The following is a 21,505-nucleotide window of genomic DNA, read 5'->3' as shown; positions in this document are numbered from 1 at the left end:
CCATTTAATTTTCAAATTAAGTAATAGTTGCTTTTTACCAAATCCCTATGAACCTATTATTACCATTACGATATAATTCGGTAATGCTGAAAAGATGTTTTACTTGCTTTTGTTTTTGTTTCGCTGAGAAATCAATGACATCCATGTTGCAGAAATACAATAAATAATATGATCTATATTCTGTTCGATGTAAAGCATCCACCCACACAAGTGGATTGACAAAAATAATAACAAAAAATAAAAAAACATGCACTTAGAGGTAAATGTGTATAATGTGCTACGAATAAATATAAATTTATTTCCCTTGACAAGTCAAGAAAAATTGGTGGTGATATCGCTACTTGATGATGAAAATTACCATGAACTCCATGGGCTAAATACCCAGGAGAAAAACACCTTCCTGTATGTAATTATTGTGGTCCGGGTACCCGACTTGATGTCCTACTTGATAAACAAGATCAACCAAGACCTGGAGAGTATGCTATAAATGATATTGATCGAGCATGTCACGCTCATGATGTAGCTTATAAAAGTAAAAATCCGTAACAACGACATATTGCAGATGTAAAGTTAATTCATGCGTTAAATTCTATAAAAGAAATCGTTCTGGGAATCATTTGCTAATTGGATGGTAAAATATTATTCGACCGATTATTAAAATAATGGAATCGAGTTATTATAGTTCAAGTGAATATTGGAGGGGTAGAGCAGCGATTAGTAAACTCGCTGATGCATCAAATGTTACACGTTCTGCTGCTGAAAAAATGGTTATCACGTCAGGCAATATGGCAAATTTATTTACCACCGCCAAAAACAATTCACCATAAACATTTTGATGTCACCACTCCTAATGAAGTTCATCAAGCAGATATTTTATTTTTGCCACATGGTACTATTAAAACTGGAAAACGTCAATCAACATAAAAACACGCCTTAACTGTATTTGACGTTGCAAGTAGATATAAAGAGGCAGAGCCCTTCTCAACTAAAAGAGCAACAGAAGTTTCTTCTGATTTTGAGCGAATTTTTCAACGAGGACCCTTACGATGGCCACAACTATTACAGGTTGATCCTGCCAAAGAATGTCTCGGTGCAGTATCTTCTCTCATGCAAAGGATAACGTCACAATCAGACGAGGACATACTGCAATTCATTGTGATCAGGCAATTGTTGAACGATTTAATCGAACACTTGCTGAGCGGTTATTTGGATATCAATATGCAAATGAAATAATTCAGAAAGATATGAGATCTCGAGAATGGGTTGCAAGATTACCAAGTGTGACAAATGCATTAAATAACAAAATTAATCGAACAAATGCCATGAAACCTATTAATGCAATTACAAAAACATATACCAATACAACGACATGAATTTTCAAAACAACCAGTATTAGGTATTGTTACTGTCAGGTATTTATATGAATCTGGTGAACTTGAAGGTGGTAAAAAAGAGCGACTTGTCCTATTTGGAGTATTACGACATATAAATAGCTAGCGTGATATGATCTACGGGTAGACCTGCAATCTACAGACTAGATTCAACTGCTTCTCAACGTGGATTTGAACGTGAACAGTTACAAGTAATTCCCGAAGGCACACAATTATCACCGCATTTCACTTTTCTAAACTATCACCTCGGCGTCGATTACATTCAAGACAGGTCAGATTCACAGTTTCGCGTGTATGACCAAACTTATTTTTATGTCTTCAGTAAATTGTCTTTGATTATTGTTTGAATACTGCCACAACATTATTGTCTTACAGCTCGCACATTAATTATTTTGCTGTTGTTTCAATGTCATTATTTAATTCAGCATCAAGACCAAAGTCGCGCTTATTTGTTTTGTCACATTGTTTTTGTATCAGAGATGGTTAATCCTTGTGATGAATGAATTGTCATTGCATATCCTAGCGTCTATGGAGTTTTGTCCATAGTTAACGATCTCTCGACAACACCGACAGGAACTAAAATAATATCATTTGATACAAGAGTTTGTTTTTCTTATGATCCTGGTATATCAACGTCGATATTCTGCCTTCGCGTATTAACCGGTCGATAATACAATGGTACAGGTAGATTTGAAGACTTTTATTTATGTAACTGAAATAATTGAAGTTCAAGGGTATCATTAATTATCTTTCTACTTGCAACCATCTAATCATTTGGTCTCCATCAATTCAAAAAATTGTTAATATGAGTTTATGAAATTATTTCACATTGAATATTATTCAGTTGTAGTCTCTTTAATTTCTTAACTTCTCTTAATTCTGGACCAAGTACTCTATGATCATCATTTATTTCTTCATGATAATCTACAAGATTCCACAGCCAATTATGTGGAGATAATCCAACAAAAGTTTGTGGTTGACCTTGATCGTCACACATTATTACAGCAGTATTTTTGTCAGTAACCAATCAAGAAATATTTTTAACTCTTCTAATGAAACTGTGCATATTTCATCGCAAACGATAATCCTTGCAATATATTTCTCCCCCATTCGTTCAGGAGTCCATTTATCTCCCTTCCATCGAAGAATTAATGATAAGTGCATGATTTAATATCTCTTTCGCTCATTTCTTTTGCGAGTCTGTGTGTAGGTATAAAATTAATACAACTATTTCTGAAGAACTGTTCAAGAATAATTTGATCACACGAGTTATTTTACCACAACGTCCAGCCCCATTGAGATAAACTGTTTTATGTTTAGCTACAGGAGCGGATTCAGAAAATTAGGTGTATTTTCTTGTTTTATTCTCCATTCACCCCATGTTGCATAAGTGCCGATATGTAGTTGTTCTAGCAATCCTGTTCTTTTTTTATTGATATAAAATGAATCTGTAGCGTCTCTAACGACGGTATCAGTTTATTTGTTTATCACTGATAATAAATTTATCGAAACGAACGCGAGCATTGAAGATTTTGATTGAGTAAACTGCGGTGATTCACCATCAATATAACTCACACATGTTCCTAATTTAGTTCCATTTGGCAAGAAAACTGTTTCTCGACGTACAACCGTATTTGTATTCGTTGCATCTGCAATTATAAAATCGAGTTCAGCATCATCTATAGTTAATCTTGTACAATGTCGTTTATGATCATATGATCTTCCGTTGGTGAATTTACTGATTATTTTTCTGCAATGATCATTTGATATTTTATTCTCAAAATCAGTTATGTCAGGATTTTCATCATCAGAATATTGTTGTGGTAACCAAACTTCTTTCTGCGGACGATATGATATAATTGCTTCACTTACTGTTAACAATAATAGTAGTTTTACATCGAGCATATACCGTAATGATAGTGTTGGTGCCCACATTTTTTCTGAAACGTGTTTACCAAACCAGGCATAAGAAATCGGATGGAGATTTTCGGCAAACATAAATGACTCGATACAAGCGAATCCAGTCAAATCAAAATCCGGTAATGGTCCATTGATCAATACTTTAGTCGTTTAGTGTGTGGGATGAAGAAATAGCTCAAAATATTTAGAACACTCTCGCATACCAAGAAAACTTCTGGGATAACATGCAACCATATCAACCGAAATAACAACTCGGTATTATATCATTGAGAACTTCAAACCGAGTTGGTTTCCATGAATTTGTCTCTCTAGCAAAATGAGCTGTGACTGATTGAACGGCAAAACAATTACTGAATAATTTTTGATCATCTTCGGTATATTTCAACGCAAGATTATTCATTTCTTCGTGGAATGATTCTGTGCGATAAATAACGCCATTAGATCGTACAAACTGATCATATTTTCCATCATCAGATATTTGAAATAACCACACTGATACAGGACCATTCTTAGTTATGTCGTTAATAAAATCAAATATATCTCCGTGGTAAAATTTAACAGCTTGATTTCGTGGAAATAACGTTACTGCATTAGCATACGCATTCGCATTATGATCAATAATTTAAATCCAAACTCCTTTTGATTTATATATTGATTCGTACAAAATCTCTCCGGTTACCGTTTTTTTCTTTTATTGGAAATTTTAGTTCCTTTCCTAGCTCAGTGACGTTTTGAGACAGACACTCCTGTATCATTAACTTTTTCTCCCCATTTTTTAAATTATTTTACGCCTTTTATCCTTTAGAATGTTTCCACGAGTCAAAATGGTAAAATGGTCCGTTGCTCGTTCGGCAACACAATTTAGCCATGAAAATTTTATTGGTTTTAGAGGATTAACGCTGGGGTCATCCTTTATCGGATAAAACGTGTAGATAACCGTGGTTACAGGATAAACTCGTTCATAATATGGTTTGTCAATACTGTCAACATTACTGGTTTAGACTTTATACTTAATATGGCAAGTTGTTCATTATGAAGGACATGGTCATGTTTGTCACGGATAATTCAGGTATTATTGTCTGTCTCTGCTAATACAATAAATTTTACTTTAAAAAATATATTTGCGATCGTAGAGTTGAATAATGATCGTTGCTGCTCTTTGGTCGTTCATCATAGCATCGACACCTTTGGTGTTGCGTATGATCTTAAACGTTAACCACACACGAGATGCGCCATCTTTGCGAAATTCTTTCTTGGCGTAACGAATACTAATAATCAAAACAAATGCAAGTGGCTAATGATAATCTGTACGACAAATTGTAACAAAGCACGCATAAACGCATTCTGCGGATACCATTTACAAAGCGTTCGTAATGGAAGTCTAAGACCAAAACCGTGTCTGAAGTTTGTTGTTGTAGTTAGAGGAGAAACGTGTTTGTGTGTGTAACGTGGTGTTAAAAGATACGGAGAGCTGAAATGATACTATGATAAAAAAATAACAACGACAATAATGATAAGGTCATAAGAAACGTTGAAGATTATCTAATTAGATTTTCAAAGTAATCATATAGACACATTATTATTTTGACAAATGATATTATATACAAATGGAACAAAAATAATTTGTGAAGCATCCTATGATAAAAAATTACGAAGCATCTCGTGATGGTGTAATCAGGAACCGTCGACTAAAGCAACCAGTCGGTTCTGTCATTAATACTGGTTATATGAAATTCAATGCAGGGAAAATAAAATTTATCTTTGTCATGGGCTCATATTTGAGTGTTTCAATGGATTAATCGATAACTGTCTTGTGATCGATCATATCAACGGAATAAAAATCGATAATAATTTCAGTAATTTAAGGATTGTTACACATAGTCAAAATATCAAATTCGGAAATGTTGGTTATAATGATAATAGTGCAAGATCAGTTGTGTCTAGAAATATACAGAGAGGTGAAAAAATAATATTTCCATCGATATATGAAGCTCGTAAACATTTAGATATTTGTAGGAGTTCAATATATGATTTTTCTGGATTATTCTGAAACATTCCCCCCACGCAAATGACAGGGATTTCGAGATGAGGATTTCGAAAATAACTCAATCACATGATTTTTCTTTAACATTCTCCATGCAAAAGACAGGGATTTCCAGCCAGGATTTCCCAAATAACTTGTTACTATATGATTTTCTGGAACATTCTCTCACGCAAATGACAGGGATTTCAAGACAGAATTTCCAAAATAACTTGTTATTACATGTTTCTGGGATTTCCAGAATTGTTCAGCGTGGACTATTGCCTGGATGTTTGCATTCTGAAATGAACAAGACGTAAGTGAATATTTATTTAGTAATCTAGAGGTTGTGATATATAGATAGATAGACGTATACTATATAATGGATTACGAAAACATTAATGATTTTTTTTCTGCAATAAAAATATAAAAAAGAAGACGGCATAAAAATTCAGCTTGTTCCAGAAAAGAATATTTCTCATTTTCAATCACTGAAGATAGATATACACTACCTGTGGAATATAGGTTCATAAAGATTATCCAGCATGCCATGTTCCAATCTTTGACTGCTGGAAAAGATAAGGAAGTTAAAAAAGTTGTATCCCATTCAAGAGTGATCGAAACAATTAGGTCATAATTACCTCACGAATACGAAACGAAGAGAATTATTGACACAAGCGTGAAGCATTTAAAAAAGTTTATGTCAGTTCATGAAGGCGAAAGTGGTGTTACTATGGAAGGTGAAAGTGAAAGAAAAAATAGTAAAGAGGATTTCGAAAGTATTGATAGCGTCACTAATGAAAATGAAAGTTAAGGCAATGTCGTTGTTAATTATCCACTGACTTTTAATCTAGCTGAGAAATAAATGAAAAAAATTCTGCCTGTAACTTTTGTCCTTATTTTATGGTAATATATCCATCAATCTGATGAATTAGACAATATTTTTTAAGAAGATCTAATTTAATGCAGGAATGCGCATAATTCAGAATCTGATCTCTGTCAGAACCTCCTCTTTTCGTGTATGAAAACTCTCACATGTTGGTTCATTATAAATACCGCTTGATTAAATAATTAATTGTAAAACACTCTACAAATATATCTCTTTAAGATCTTACGTAGAGATTTATATTTAAAACTTCTCTACTTAAGTCAATTAAGTTTCCGGATCAGTCAGTGATAATATATTATTACGACATCGTAGATAAACATGATTAATAGGTTCTTGTACAATCAAATATCCGGGAGGTACTTGCGGTATAATGTATACATACTATATCCTTGTTGAGCTTGATTTTAATTTTAAAGATATTTTTGATAGCTGCCATCAATTGCATAACATACAAGATTGACTGCAATCATTGATGTTATTTTTACAATTCCTGCTGAAATATGTCTGCCGACACGGTACGGATCATTGTCATGTCTTAGAATATCTGTCGGTCGATTTATATTGCTCCATGCTTCAAATATTTTAGGGAAATATTCGTTGATAATATCGTTGACCAATTTCTTTAATTCGTCGGCATTAAATCCAGGAAATTTAAATGTCGGTGGATTTGTTTCTGATAGTGGACTTGTTGCAGTCGAATATTTATTAAAATTGTGTTGTTTCATCCACTCCGCGGACTTAATCACCGTTTGCATAATACTTTTGATGAACAATTTCAAGATAAAATATAATTTGGTTCAATAGTTCTATTTGTTTGATAATTTCCTCTTTTGTTTTTGTAAACGTCACATCAATAAGATACTCGGTAAATAATTGGTATAATTTTTCGCGATATCGTTTATGTTTATGTTTAATATCATCAAAAGTAAATTTGATATCATTGCCGATTTATCGACTTTTGGTGTTTCGTACATGCACTATCTATCATCAACGTCCAGTTAACTTTCCACCACTGATTATCCTTATAATTTGGAGTATTTTCCCAAAACGAGCGTTTATCTGAAACATAATCAGACCGTTCGGGCTGAGGTATTGTTGTATATATTGGAGGAACTTCAGGCTTACCTAAAACAGATTTAATTGATGACTGATATATATCTACAACGTAATCTGGAGAATATATTAAATTGTAGCTGATAAAGTTGGCTCATTAACTATGAATTATTTTATTCTGCGCTGGCATTCATCATTGATTTGTTCGATTTGATAAGTACATGTAGGAATAGCGAAAACATTCCAGTCTGGTGTTCCATCATCTTTTTTATTATTTGCAAATACAAGCAAATTATTCGCTTGTAATCCACCGAATGATTTCGATCTGATATTTGGCCAACTGTGATATACTCGTAATTGTGCAACAGCTATTTCTTTTACTGTAATTTCATCTGGAAAGTTAACACTAAATTCTGGATTAGTAGTTTTTGACGGAGTTGTATTAACGACAATCTGCTGAAGTAGCTCGTTCGGAGTTGACATTCTTATTGAAATCCTGATTTTCTAAATCAGTCATCATTCCTGCTTTTTCCTAAATTTTAAACATCTCTGTAAACTCACAACCTGATATTTCCAGTACGAAATCTTGTTAATAATAACGAGGATAATTTGGAGTATGCTAACGTCGCTGTTTGTAATTTTATTATATAATGATTCAATTTTACATTTGTGCACGTGCATATATATTTTGCAATGATATTAAGAATACCGGCAATCGTTGTCTCAGCTGAAACACAAATTGTTACAATTCCTGGTCATGTCATTGTTGTTGTTGATCATAATACACCGGTTCCAGCAATAACAGCAGACGCTGAATAAACATTATGCCAACGATAACTACACGTCTGCGAGATTTCTTTACTTTTACTATATACTCATCAACGATATTTTTTAAATTTTGTTTGGCATTCAGTGTTTGATTATATATATCATGTTGTGCTGCAACATAACGTTCAACGTCGATTGGAAAATTCATTATATTTTATTTAGTAATCAATTGAGGTGTTTCAGCCACACATTTCAGTCACCACCAAGACGCTGCGGTTAATTTATTTATCAAATGATTCCAGTATAAACGTGCCTTCATCTCCTTTATTTAACACAATAGACACGGGTCCAGAACAATTATCAGTTGACTGACGCCAGGGATACGTGGTTCCGTGACCACGTTGAGAATCATGATGGCACTGTGTATACTATGTTGGTAATCTGTTTGTTGCTAATTTTGATCAGATTAAATTTTTAGCGATATTAGGAATTCCACTTATATCATCTTCTAGTTTTTTTTCTAATCGTTTCGATATCCGATATTGCTGTTTTAATATCACCAAGTTTTGTGTTAATTTCAGATAATTTTACGTCAGCAAGAAACGGATTTCCAACGAATTCCTCTTTGATTTCATTAATATTTCTAACATTTTTACGAAGATTTGTAAATATACTTATGTGAAAGTCACAGTTTAGTATCTACTGTATTATAGTTAATGTCTAAATATTTTTGTTGCGGCATCTGCATTAATTGTTGGATCTCTTAAAACAACTATTTTATTTCCATTTATGCTGTGTTCACCTGTCATGGTATCACCGGTAGATCTTAAACGATTAGTCACACTTCTTGCAATTTCATTTCTAATAGTAGCGATTGACATATTGAAGTCTCTGAGTCTACCGTCGTCAGTAAATACTGGAATATTATCCGTGGTATCACCGGGAACTATGTCATTCTAATTGATATTTCTTGTTTTTAAAACACCGTATTTATCCTGAAAAGCAATAATTTCATCTCAGTCAACTCCTGAGAGGTTCATAATATCGACAAGTTCATTTTTTGTCGCGTAATTTGACAAATCAATATCATATTTTTGCTTGTCTTTGATAGAAGAAGATCTTCCGTAAATATCAACGATTATACTTTAAGATCTATTTAAATCGGCTACTTGTATAATCGTGCACGACTTTATGAGGTGGTATTGTTGATGAAGATATAGCACTGAGTGCGTTAATTACTTCCCGATCACATATTGGCTGATCACTTAGTGTTTGTGTTGGCAATGATGAAGACCAAACTGGAATATTCTTGGCGTATTTGAAAACTTCTATTGGAGGAGCAAGCCCGTATAAATCAAAATAGATATAACAGCGTGGATCAAATACGTATGCAACCCAATGAGTACCAGGCCCTGAATTATTATCAAGATTTATGATTCCTGTTTCAGTATTGTTTGGTTGTTTTGGTAATCGCGGATTAAAAATCCCTCTAAAATTTATGATATTTCTTTTTTTAGCAGCATCAATTAAATCAAAATTTGACATTGGAAGAATTAACAAAGTGTTCATGGAAGTCTCAGACCTTTTCCGTACCGATAAGAAGTTCCTGGTAATCTTAGGCCTTTCCCTATTTTCTAGATACCTGTCCTATTGCTTTCTATAATGCCATTCCAGTGGCGGTTGATTCAGCACCAAGTGCAGCTGCATTAGCTTCAGCTGGAGCTGCATTGTCTGTTAACATTGAAGTGGAAATAAACAGCCTGTTTTAATTTAGTCATTAATGGAACTCGGAGAAAGATGATGTTGAACTCCTGTTTTTGATTCTAAAGCCTTATTAAAATGTTTGAATTTAGTCTTGGTTAGTGATAATTTGTTTCTAGCGCCACTAGAAATTTGATCTTGTTTTAGTGTTAATTTCATTCCATGTTTATTTGCAAGCTTTGATCATAATTTATTCACCTGATAGGAAGGCAGAGTGACATTAACGTGACTATATCACATTTTAATAACATGATAAGTGATTTAATTACATGTTTTCTACTGGAGCATCAATAACTCTCATTCGTCCCCCAACACCTTCAAGTAACATTGATTTGTCTCTGAGTATAACGGCGATTGCATTATAGTCACAGTGGGCAGTCGAGCTACACGAGTTCAGAAGTGTATGTCAACGACCGATTGCCTGAATAAATCTAAATGTTCCAAAGAAGAGTAATAAATTGGATAAACTTTTGTGAAATCCAGCTGAGATATCTGCTAGCCGGTGTCAACATTTTGATCACGCCAAATGAATATCATTAACCGATGATAAGCACCTGATACATGATTTAATTCAAAATTTAACTGAACTTCTTCAGATGGTTCTTGATGTCCATTTATCCTCAAAGCAATTTCAGAAACTGCAAGTGTGTCAAATACCATTGGATTTCGTTCCTGTGAATCTATTCTAGCATTTTCTTGAAATGCGATAAATATATGTTGTTGTGCAGAAACTCCTTGCTGTGTTGCTATTTGCCATGTGAATAACCCGGTAGCATTGCATTGAACGCTATCTGTAGTCATTGTCAACCATGATAACAACGGTTTACCACCTGAATTCATAAAAGCAATTATTTTGTCTTCATCAGGAAGCGATGGAGTCATTACCGGAATCCACAGTGACAGTTTTGTTAATATTACTTTACCAGCATCGATTGCGTTAGGTCGCCAGATTTCATCATTGTCGGTGGCTTTTCTTACTAGTACCACAGTATGTTTGGCGCCAAATATAACTTTTCTAACATTTCTACAAAATCCAAAGATATGAGACAGTGGAATCACGCATGAGAAATTTTCATCGACACTTAACATTAATCTGCGTGCTGCGATTCCTGGGTTGTAATTTTCATTCATCGATAAAACTGCGTCCCCAGCTGCATTTAGTACAACGTTTCTACTCTCGGGTTGATCAATAGTATCCTTTGCAAACATCATGACAGACCAGCTGACCTCGATTAACCATCACTGTATCTTGCCAGACTGAATATCGTCGTAGCAATATCAACATTTCGAGACATGATTCAATATTGTTTTCCGTCAATCATATATATAGCACTGTCAAATAATGCCATATTACCATTGTTAACAAAACCAGGTCGATCAAAAAGCTCTTATGGTCTATCATCTATTTCAAAACCTTACCTTCTACTTCAATAAATGCTTCGCCGGGTAAGAACTATCTACTTATATCTTGAACTTGTAATTCGAAACTTCCTCGTGCGTTAGGTACAGGTGCGTCATAAGAATAAAACTGATGATCGCGTATGGATTCATCTTTAAGAGGGGCCCCGAGTGGCCGAGTTGTTTAAAGCGCGTTCCTTTACGGATCACTGCCATCTCACCTCTGTGAGAAATCTTGCCAGGAGCTTCTCGTGGGTCGGTGGTTCTTCACCTGGTTTTCCAGGGTTCTTCCTCCACCATTAATACTGGCCGCCATGCATACCCTATCGTGTGCTGAAAATGGCATTAAACCCCATAACAACAACAACAACATCATCTTTAAGAACCGATGCCTCCATATCGAATGCTGGATCGGATATACGCTTGAATATTTTATTATGATTGTTTTCGTCTAACACGAAGACCACTTCTTGCTATCAGACTAGCAGTAATATATTTATTTTTTCTGATATGGGTGTAATTGCCAACTCTGCTTGATTTTATTTGCAGCTTGATGTATTATTTTACTGACATTTGCAGACATAACTTCAGTGCTGGGTAATGTTACTAGTTGTGGTTTTCTTCGTACTAATCGAGCTAATCATTCTTTGATTGCCAATAATGCGTTACCAGCAACAGCACCAACAGCACCAATACCTTTATCGCGAATAACGTCAATAGCTTTCATTCCTAATTGTTTTGTAATCGGTATTGCTTTCATGGCTAGCCTAAATAAACCTTGTACAACATCACTGAATCCATCTCCGTAAATCGCTTTGTAAGTCGGCAAACGTGAATTTACCCCCATAACTAGTACAGTCCAACGTTGAGCATTATGTATTATCATTTTTAAATTACATGCTGATTAATTAATTGTTTTCAGTCACTGTAATAATCATCAGCGATTTAATTATTAAGATAATGATAAATGTTTCGATCCTTAACACAGCCTGTAAATAATCTTTGACATATATCAGATATTTCATTAATAATTTCTGGATAACTATTTACTGCGCTTGTTCCTCCGATCAGAATTTCTAGTCGGTCAACATCGGCAAGAACACTGTCAGGTCAAGTTCCTTGAGTAACAAAACCACTTCCAGTTGTTTGTTCTACATCTTTCTTACCTGGCGAAGAAAGTAATTCCCGCACTTGTCTACTTCGCTTAAATTCCGGGACGTTTTCTTTTTCCTTTTCTTGTTCTCTTTCTCGTTTAGCTTCTTTTTTTGTCTGTTGTCTTCTTTGTTCAGCTTTTTCATCACTTATTATTTGAGATTATTGCTCTTGTAATGCTAAGAGTTGTTGTGATTCTAGCCGTTGTAATTTTTTAATATAGTTATCTACTCAGTCAATGAAATCGTTATATCCTATCAAGGTCATAACCTATTTTATAAACCAGATCGTACCAGGTTTCTCTTTTTACATATTTATTTGAGTACGCAGGTATCAAAACTGTTGTTTTATCATCATAACTATCCACGGCAAATACAGGTAAATATACATCTGTAACTTTCCTTATGTGGAGAATACCATCATCGTTAAATTTATCAATTGTATAAACTTTTTCTTGTTCTGATATATCACCATTTTTAATACGAGCTTGTTCAATATCTTCAAGTACTTCTTTATCTATGTCAATAAGCTGAGTATCTTCTATGTCAATCGTCTGAGTAGCAGCTATTTTAGAAGGAAGATCTCGTCAAATCGTTTTTGTTTGTTTAGTTCTTATTGCTATTTTTTCAGTATCTCTACCAGTTTGATCTTGACGTTCTTTCAGCTTTTGTTTAAGAGAATCACGAACAGGAAGAAATGTTCTAACTGCTTCTAATCTTTCTCGAGCTAATCTAGCTGTATAAGATTCCGTGTCCAGTGCCATTATTGATATAATATTGATTTATTTATAGCATCAGAGAGAGTTCGACTTCAATAAAACGTCCCGTGGGTAAACAAAAACGAGCATACAGAAAAACACTAACGACAAAGATAGAGTAACCACAAAACTAACTCAGTTAGAGAAACTGTTGGTAAAATTAGAGGCTTTGTTTTAGCGTTATTATAATTATATCCTTTTTTCATATGAGGGTTTAGATTTCAAAATGACGTCTCAGCAAAAGGTCTGTTCACCCTCTCGGCTGATCTTATCGATACGTATGAAAAGTCGCATGTGGATGCGTTCTCAGGATGTAAAACTAACACCTTGTTTTAATGTGTCAATGCAACTCGTTTTTCACACACAAGTAACGTTTGCACTTTACGATATGCATTTGTTTCATCTGATTATGTTGCATAGCATTTTGCATGCAGTGATAAAATTGGTATAAGCATACATCTAATAATCAGTAGCAATGTAATAACAAAACAAGGAAACTATGACCCAGGTTTTTACGCTTGAACGACTTTAATATTTTAAGTCATTCTTTGGTTAACTTCGTATTATCATATACCTTAATTCATTACCAGGATGAGGGTTATACGTCTTTTTGCAGACATTTCAAAGTTGTAAGCATGGTCATGCCATTTAATTGTCACCCAATTAGTAATCGTAAAAGAAGGAAAGTTGAAATATTGCATGTTATGATTTTGTATCACGGCACATCAACAATGTTTGCCCTTGTCATATTATTACTTGGAACTCCATAAAAATCCTTGGATAAATATGTGTAATATGAGAATAACACAGTTGCAACTGACTACTTTATTTCACTCATCAATGAATATTAATTACATAATATAATACAAATATCCAGTTCTGTCTAATTAAAACATGAATATATAAACTTAAAATATATGATCCTGTTAGACCAGCAACTGAACAAATTGCATGCTAAAGTAAGTCTCGTTGATTAAAATGCTCTACGTTAGAGAGTGCAAATAATGCTATTTACAAACCTTATGAACTAGGTTATCCAAAAATATCATAAGCCAGCCTGAAAATCTTGGTGGATTATTTTCTGGTGAGATATATTAAAATATTTGTGACCCAGACATGCCTTAAAATTTACTTGACTAATGCAAACCAAAATACAGTAATTTGCAGTAACAATCAAAATATGTCGTTGATACATTAAGCAACCTTTCAATGATCGCTTACCCCATTCTTAAGTCATACTTTTGATGAAAGTCGTTCTGACATCGAGAGCTCATCAACCCCAACTTGTGACCGAAAGCAGTTATAATAAATTCTAGGTTTGTATGACGCATAGAGGAATACCATTTCCTTGTTCTTTTACTCTCGTTTTATATGGTGTGATTTGTTTTGTTTCGGTACATTAAACGTTTCATCAGACAAAACATTTTTACTAATTACGCGACATAGTGAATAAGCATCACATTCCCGTTAAAATTATCAGTGAAGATTGTTACGATAAAAAGATGGAAACAATTGGATAATTACTTTCAGAGTTAATCTACATGTGGTATTCACTCTCAGCTCGCCCTCTGTGATAAGTCTACAAAATATATATTTGTGTTCAAAAGACCGCATTGGATGGAACATACATGTTAGTGGTGCTACATGATGTTCAGTATAATTGGATGCAAAAATTAAACTAGTGGTGATTTAGTTGGTTGATTTTTGGTGATATAATATATGTGGTAATTGTTGTCGATCACCTCTTTGGGGGAATGTATATTAGTGCTTAAGCCTCCCATATCTGGTTGTGATCAAGAATATTTCCCCGTACAAACCTTTCCGCTGAATAAGCTATATTTTAGCACCATAGTGTATTCCAACGCGTTTAGTGATAAACGTGAAAAAAACGACAACCAGTGTTTGCAATGGACGATCTTATCCGCTATGAATCCAGGGTATGATCACACATATCAGAATCGAAAATTTAAAGAACACATGCTTTAGGTCAAGATTGGTAATAATGTATTTCTTATGCAGGTCAAAGATGTCTGTAAATTCCATTGCCTCTATTCTGATAAAGTTGTTAATGTATTTGCTTGGAACAAAGGCCTTAAACTGATTAGACCATCTACAGTGAGACGCAGTGTTTTCATGTATGTATGGTTCAGAATTGATTTATTATTGATGAGTACAATTTGACAGCCTAGATGCAAAGTAGCATTATGTGTCAATAAAAGTTTCATGAATGGTATGAAGGCATACCAAGCACAAGACGAAATAATGTCCTAGTTCATTCTGCATGCATGATTTAGCACCCAACAGTTCCTTGCTGATGATCATGAATTTTACTTTGAGGACGTCGTTGAGAAACCACATAGTACGACAATGAACCGACAAATGCCATTTTGGAATTCACTGCAATGCAACGATGATCAAGATCCAGTATATCGTCGACGCGGACTTGGAATGCCCGAATGTCCCCGTGGACACTTCAACTCCCGAAGCAGCCCTTGAGGTGAAATACCTCCCTATTTGATGAAAAATTCCCATTAGGGCTTTGTTAATCTATATTGTTTGCAAATCCCGGCACAGGATTTTGTCTAATTTATGCAACTATTATAGATGACTCTACATTTTAGCGATTATCTATAGCTGGATTTGGTGTACTGGCACAGGCTCTAATATATTACGAACGCAAAATTAAATAGTATATATACACAGATGCTGACGTACATGCTGACAGCTACTAAAAATTTCATTATTAGTAAATATTTTTTACAAGTTTCGGTGTTTTTCCCATATGACTGGTCGGTCAGGAGATATGTTAGAAGACTTAATTTAATTCCCACATGATGGATTAAATTACGTTAGTTCTTTTACGATGCTGGAAACATGCGATTTGTCACGTTGGAGTAGTGATGATATGTGTGTTTTAACCTTTACACCTGTATATTCGTTCTAGGACTGGGCAGTTTTTTTTATTCATATTTGTTTTGTTTTTGCGTAACACCAAGTCGGTACACGTATTATATGTTACATTCAGAATTTATTAGAGAGAAGATACATGTTTTTATTCTTCAATAAAACAGAAAGTGTTTATTAAAGAATAATATCATTCAAAGACAACTGTACATTATTCATTTAGTTCTAGACAAGACTAATTAGACACGTCAGGACTCTTGGCTCACCGGTATATTCTTGGATCTGATATTTATGCGGTATATTTCATTCCTTGTGACTTTTCCAGGATTATTTTGGATTCAATTCATAATATTGTAAGTTCCTCTGAAAATTACTTTTTATAACATTAATAATTAGAGTATTTGAAAAGTTTTCCAAACTATGTTGGTTTTGCTTCTTAATATGATTTAAGTTATAACCATAGGGTCGTAACAAGATTGTGGTCAGAAGTAATGAGCATAAGAGACGCGAAAATGGTAGAGATCTTAAAGGACTCTGCTTGATCATGACCAACAATGACATGATCAAGTTTTTCAACGTCACGCGTTGATGCACATGTGATGGTTGAAACGGAAGTTCCAAAGTTCGCGATCAGTGTCACAGCACTGTCGCGTAAAGAGAAGACTCACACAGAACTTACAAGCTATAGCTGCGAATGTACCCAGTCAACACAACAAATTAAGTTGTATTTTATAACCTGGAAAGGTAATGTGGTCACGTAATCATGCAAATAGTTGTAATAGCGCCGAATGAACCAATAAGTATCATTGTAAACAGCATGACCGCTCGTCAATACTGCTTTGATTAACCCTGCCAAATGAGACGATTTCAGTTATCTTAGTAGTGTTGCGGATCATTTTTGGTCCGCGTTTGTTAATAAAACCTTTGCGACTATCACGATCTGTACCGGTTTGTTGTTTCTCGCGGATGTGTTTGATACGTTTTGAGTTGCTTTGATTTAGACATTAGACATGGACCCTAAATACTCACGAAGTAAACATGATGTGCATGGTGAATTCGCGTAAAACACCAATTTTGATTTGCTAGATGCTTCCTATTGTTTACGGAGTCAATGTCGCGATGCAGCGTATCGATGCAGCGTATCATTGCAAATACAATTCTAATATTTACCCTGATGAGCACGATCTAATTAACAACACCAAATTATAAGTGTTTCTTTTTTCCTGATGCCCAAACACCGAGTAGCAATTTCGCACATTCAAGATCGCACTGGCATCGTTGCTAGTGTTTACAGTTAGTGTAATATACGTTTCCAGCAGTTTGGAGACCTAGACGAAAATAACTCGTTCGTGTTCTCGGAACAGGACGGTCATGAGATTACCTGGAATATATACAGCGCATATGACAATGACTGTCAATTATGAGATTCGATTGAGGATTTAGTTGGTGGCTTGGGCTGATACTATAAAAACTATACAAGCCGTCTCTTGGCCCTGTCATGAAGTCTCTACAGTATGAGGTTGACCTCACACACTCGTTGCTGGGAACAGTGTTTTGAGTTGCCGGAAGATATTAATGAAGTACCCGCAAACAACCGAATCTCTCAATGGGAGACACTATCGCACAATACATTATCAGGATCACCACCACAACAATTACCGCGTCGCTTTGTTATATATTGTTCAGTTTCTCCCCGAATGTCGCCCTTAATTATATTTTTGCGATTCATTCGTTGGCGCCCATGTACCATCCCTTACACAATCCCACGTTTAGGCACTTTCATTTCATGATTTTAGATCGTAACAGTATAACTGTATATAAGAGATCCCCTGTTTTCTTAATATAATAGGAATCCTACATGAATGTGAAGCCCATGTGTGATGTTAACCCTAGAAAACCCATTTACGGGATATATTACGGAAATGATCTCAACAATGTTGGGGTGGATCATAGAAGCCCCAAAGTTTGTCATCGCTCTGACCTCGCGTGCCTCACTGGACAGTAAACAGATTGTAATACAAATCGTTGATAGCATTAGAAGCACTGCGACTTATAACTGTTACTATAATCAGTGAATCAGTCAACATCAAAGGCGGTTGTGCTTCCATCGAGAGCTCAAGGTAAAATCATCAGTAGAGCTGCTTGACAACGCGTAACCGTGTTATTACAAGCCAGCTCATAATCGATGACTGCAACTGCTACAATGGCAAGCAGATTACAATTATGGAAATATTTTCTATGTTTGTAGGACAGTTGTACTAATAGAGGAAACTAATTGGTTTGAAGTGTGTGTTTCACACGGCAGCGATGGTCTAGTTAAGTCTGCCTGCTGAGCAATTCTGATACCTTGTCACCGTTTTATAGGTGTGATGAACCATAAAAGCTACCGACTATGTCAATATTAACATTAGTAAATGCCTTTCTATTCTCGGCAAGACGCAGTCACATAACAATTGCAAATATGTATTCCTTAACCACTGAAGGTAAGCATATGCAGAAATGTTACGTTATAGGCTCCAAAACCGGGACCTGGTTGCCATTCAGTAGAAATCGAGTAAACGACGGTTGCCAGCAAATATCGACCTGCTGTGAGCATACAGTACTGCAGCTCCCTACCCCATAACAAGCGAAACTTCCGCATGGACTATACTCATAAACAATCATTAGAGGCGAAAAGTTATGGGAATTCTAAATTGGTTTGAGGTCAGTGGACCGGAAACTGTTCATTCGTTTTCAAAGTCCCATTAGCACACTACTAATTTAGCAAATATATATTTGTATTGTTTCACGAGGCTCGTTGTCTCGATGTTTTATTGCATTTTACTCGCAACTCATATTCTCTTGTCTTGTGAAACGAAATATTTAATGTTTGAGCCAGATAGTTTACCACAGGATTACTCATTTTCCGATATTGCATTTCAAGTTTTGATAATGTTCAACAGCAAACAAATTATTTAGGTCAAATTATGCGTTAAGTGCTGGTTGAAATGGAATCCCAACACCTAATATGTGTGCAGATACAGAACCGTGGAGTTTGCTACCGATATCAGATAACATTTCTTTGGCATTCAGTTCAAATCGAGTTAAGAATGGTTGCAAAAATGTATCGACCTGTCTTGGAGCTAGCAGTACCGCAGCAACTCCGCAACTAGTGAAAATCGAAGCTTCCATCTTGGCTCGCACGTGTTATAATCACAGATGGGCTATAATCACAAATGGACACCTGCCTAAAAAAATCCTAAATAGGGAAAATGATGCAATTCCTGAATGGGTTTCCGGATTCGGAACAGAAAAATGGTCTGACGATCTCAATGTCTCAACATCATACTATTATTTGCTCTCTCTCTTCTCTCTCTCTCTCTCTCTCTCTCTCTCTCTCTCTCTCTCTCTCTCTCTCTCTCTCTCTCTCTCTCCATCTACCTACCACAGTGTGTTAGAGTTGATACGATAGACGAACTTTGTGAAGGTTATTTTATGATGAGACGAACAAAGTCAAGGGTTTTGGATGAAGACACATCACAACATATGCGATGAATACATAATGTAACTGAGCCATCAACCTTATCACCCCAAGGCGAACGCCTTAACCATTGACCCACCCCGGTTTCGAAGAATAATACATTTTATTAGCCAAATTGAGATAACTATTAGGTCGTCAGCATGAATTTTCTTGGATGGTCCAAGTTTGAATCGGGTTGATATTGTATAGCTTTGAATCCATTTTTACTGCATATACGACAAAAGGTACATATTTTGAAACTTACCGCTATATTTTGCTTAGTTTGTATATAAAACAAAATATTAGAAGATAATTTCAGTTGGATTTTATGTGATCGACTCCGTAGTATTGGAAAAGTACCTGTATGGTCAATTGTAGGATGAATTGACATTTTACTGTTTGTCAACTACTTCCCGTTGATGTCACAATATATTGAAAGATTTATGTCGTGAGGACATTTGTGTAAGCTACATATTCAAATATTAATGAAATTGAGAGCAAGATAATTGCTGACACGTCAAGCGTGACATCTTGCTGTACCAGCAATGCTTTATGTATGCATTCTCAAGAAATCAACGTTTTATAAAGTCAAGTCGCTGCCCAAATTTAAAGACTGATTCAAAAGTAAACAATACGGACATGACATTCTACAACGCGTGTATCTTGCAAACATTTGACAGTCATAGTTGACAAGAATATATAACGGAACGAATAATCAACTCAATAGTAAAAGTTTCCCATCACATTATTTCATTTGAATCAAATTAGGGATTGGTTTATAGCCAAAATCAAGAAGTACTTTAAGAATTGCTTCATGTTACTTAATTCGATTATGTTTACAATATGTTGGAGCTACATGTAATCTTAACTTTTCAAACGCTTTGAAAACATGAAAAACTATGTGACTTTAACACTTTAAAGTAAGCAAATATTCCACATCCAATAAAACTGTATTAGAGCAACCCGCACGGTATCCTTTTGATGACAGAGTTAATTACTGAATTAGGTCTCCTGTACAAAATTAAATAAAACTGGTATCTGGTCATCCAAATCCTTGTATAGTCTTGAACAGTTGATGGTCGAATCATGCTAACTTCTTATGAAAATCGAGAAGGTACCAACTCAAGAACAGAGGACTCGTGTTTAAAAGGTTTTACATTGCATGATATTTTAATTATTAACGTGTGGCTTTTTTTGGGGGGTGTTAAGGTAAAATATGTTAACAGAAAGACGTAAAATGAAGACTAAAATGTTTGCAAAGCAATGACAATTTTGATTTAACAAAGAGAATCAAGCATCATAAATGTTCAAAAAATAACTCTGTTATGCAAAAGAAAAGGAAATATAAATGATAAGTTGCTTAAATTATACAATCATGCCTATGCATATCATGAAAATGAACAAAGTGTCACTGTCTGTGTATGACTACAAGCGTGTCTTGATTGACATTGTAAATACCAAACATTCCATGCTCATACTGACAAGGTTAACACATCATCTTGCATTATCATACTGACAAAGTAAATACATCATCATGCACACTCGTATTGACAAGGTAAATACATCATCTTGCATACACGCATTGACAAGGTAAATACATCATCGTGGATACACGTGTTGACCAGGTACATATATGATCAGGCATACTGATACTGACAAAGTAAATACACCATCGTACATACGCGTATTGACAATATAAATACATACTCTTGCATACACTATTTTGAAAGGTTAAACACCTCATCGTGCATACATGTATTGCCAAGGCAAATATATATTCGTGCATACTCATATTGATAATGTAAATACATCATCGTGCATACATGTATTTGCATTATCTCTGAGCAAAATATATAATATATGTGTTTTTGTGTTTGCCTTGGGAATATGTCTGAGCTGTATTTGATTGTTTGTCTAGCATCACATCATCGTATACTTCGAGATTGTTAATACTGCTATCAAGATCATCTACCACTGGTGCATCGTTGATGTC

The sequence above is a fragment of the Sinohyriopsis cumingii genome, chromosome 11 (assembly GCF_028554795.1).
Source record: "Sinohyriopsis cumingii isolate HCF-2022 chromosome 11, ASM2855479v2, whole genome shotgun sequence".
Taxonomy (NCBI): Eukaryota; Metazoa; Mollusca; class Bivalvia; order Unionida; family Unionidae; genus Sinohyriopsis; species Sinohyriopsis cumingii.
The sequence above is the reverse complement of the archived record's forward strand: the minus strand, read 5'-3'. Positions refer to the sequence as shown.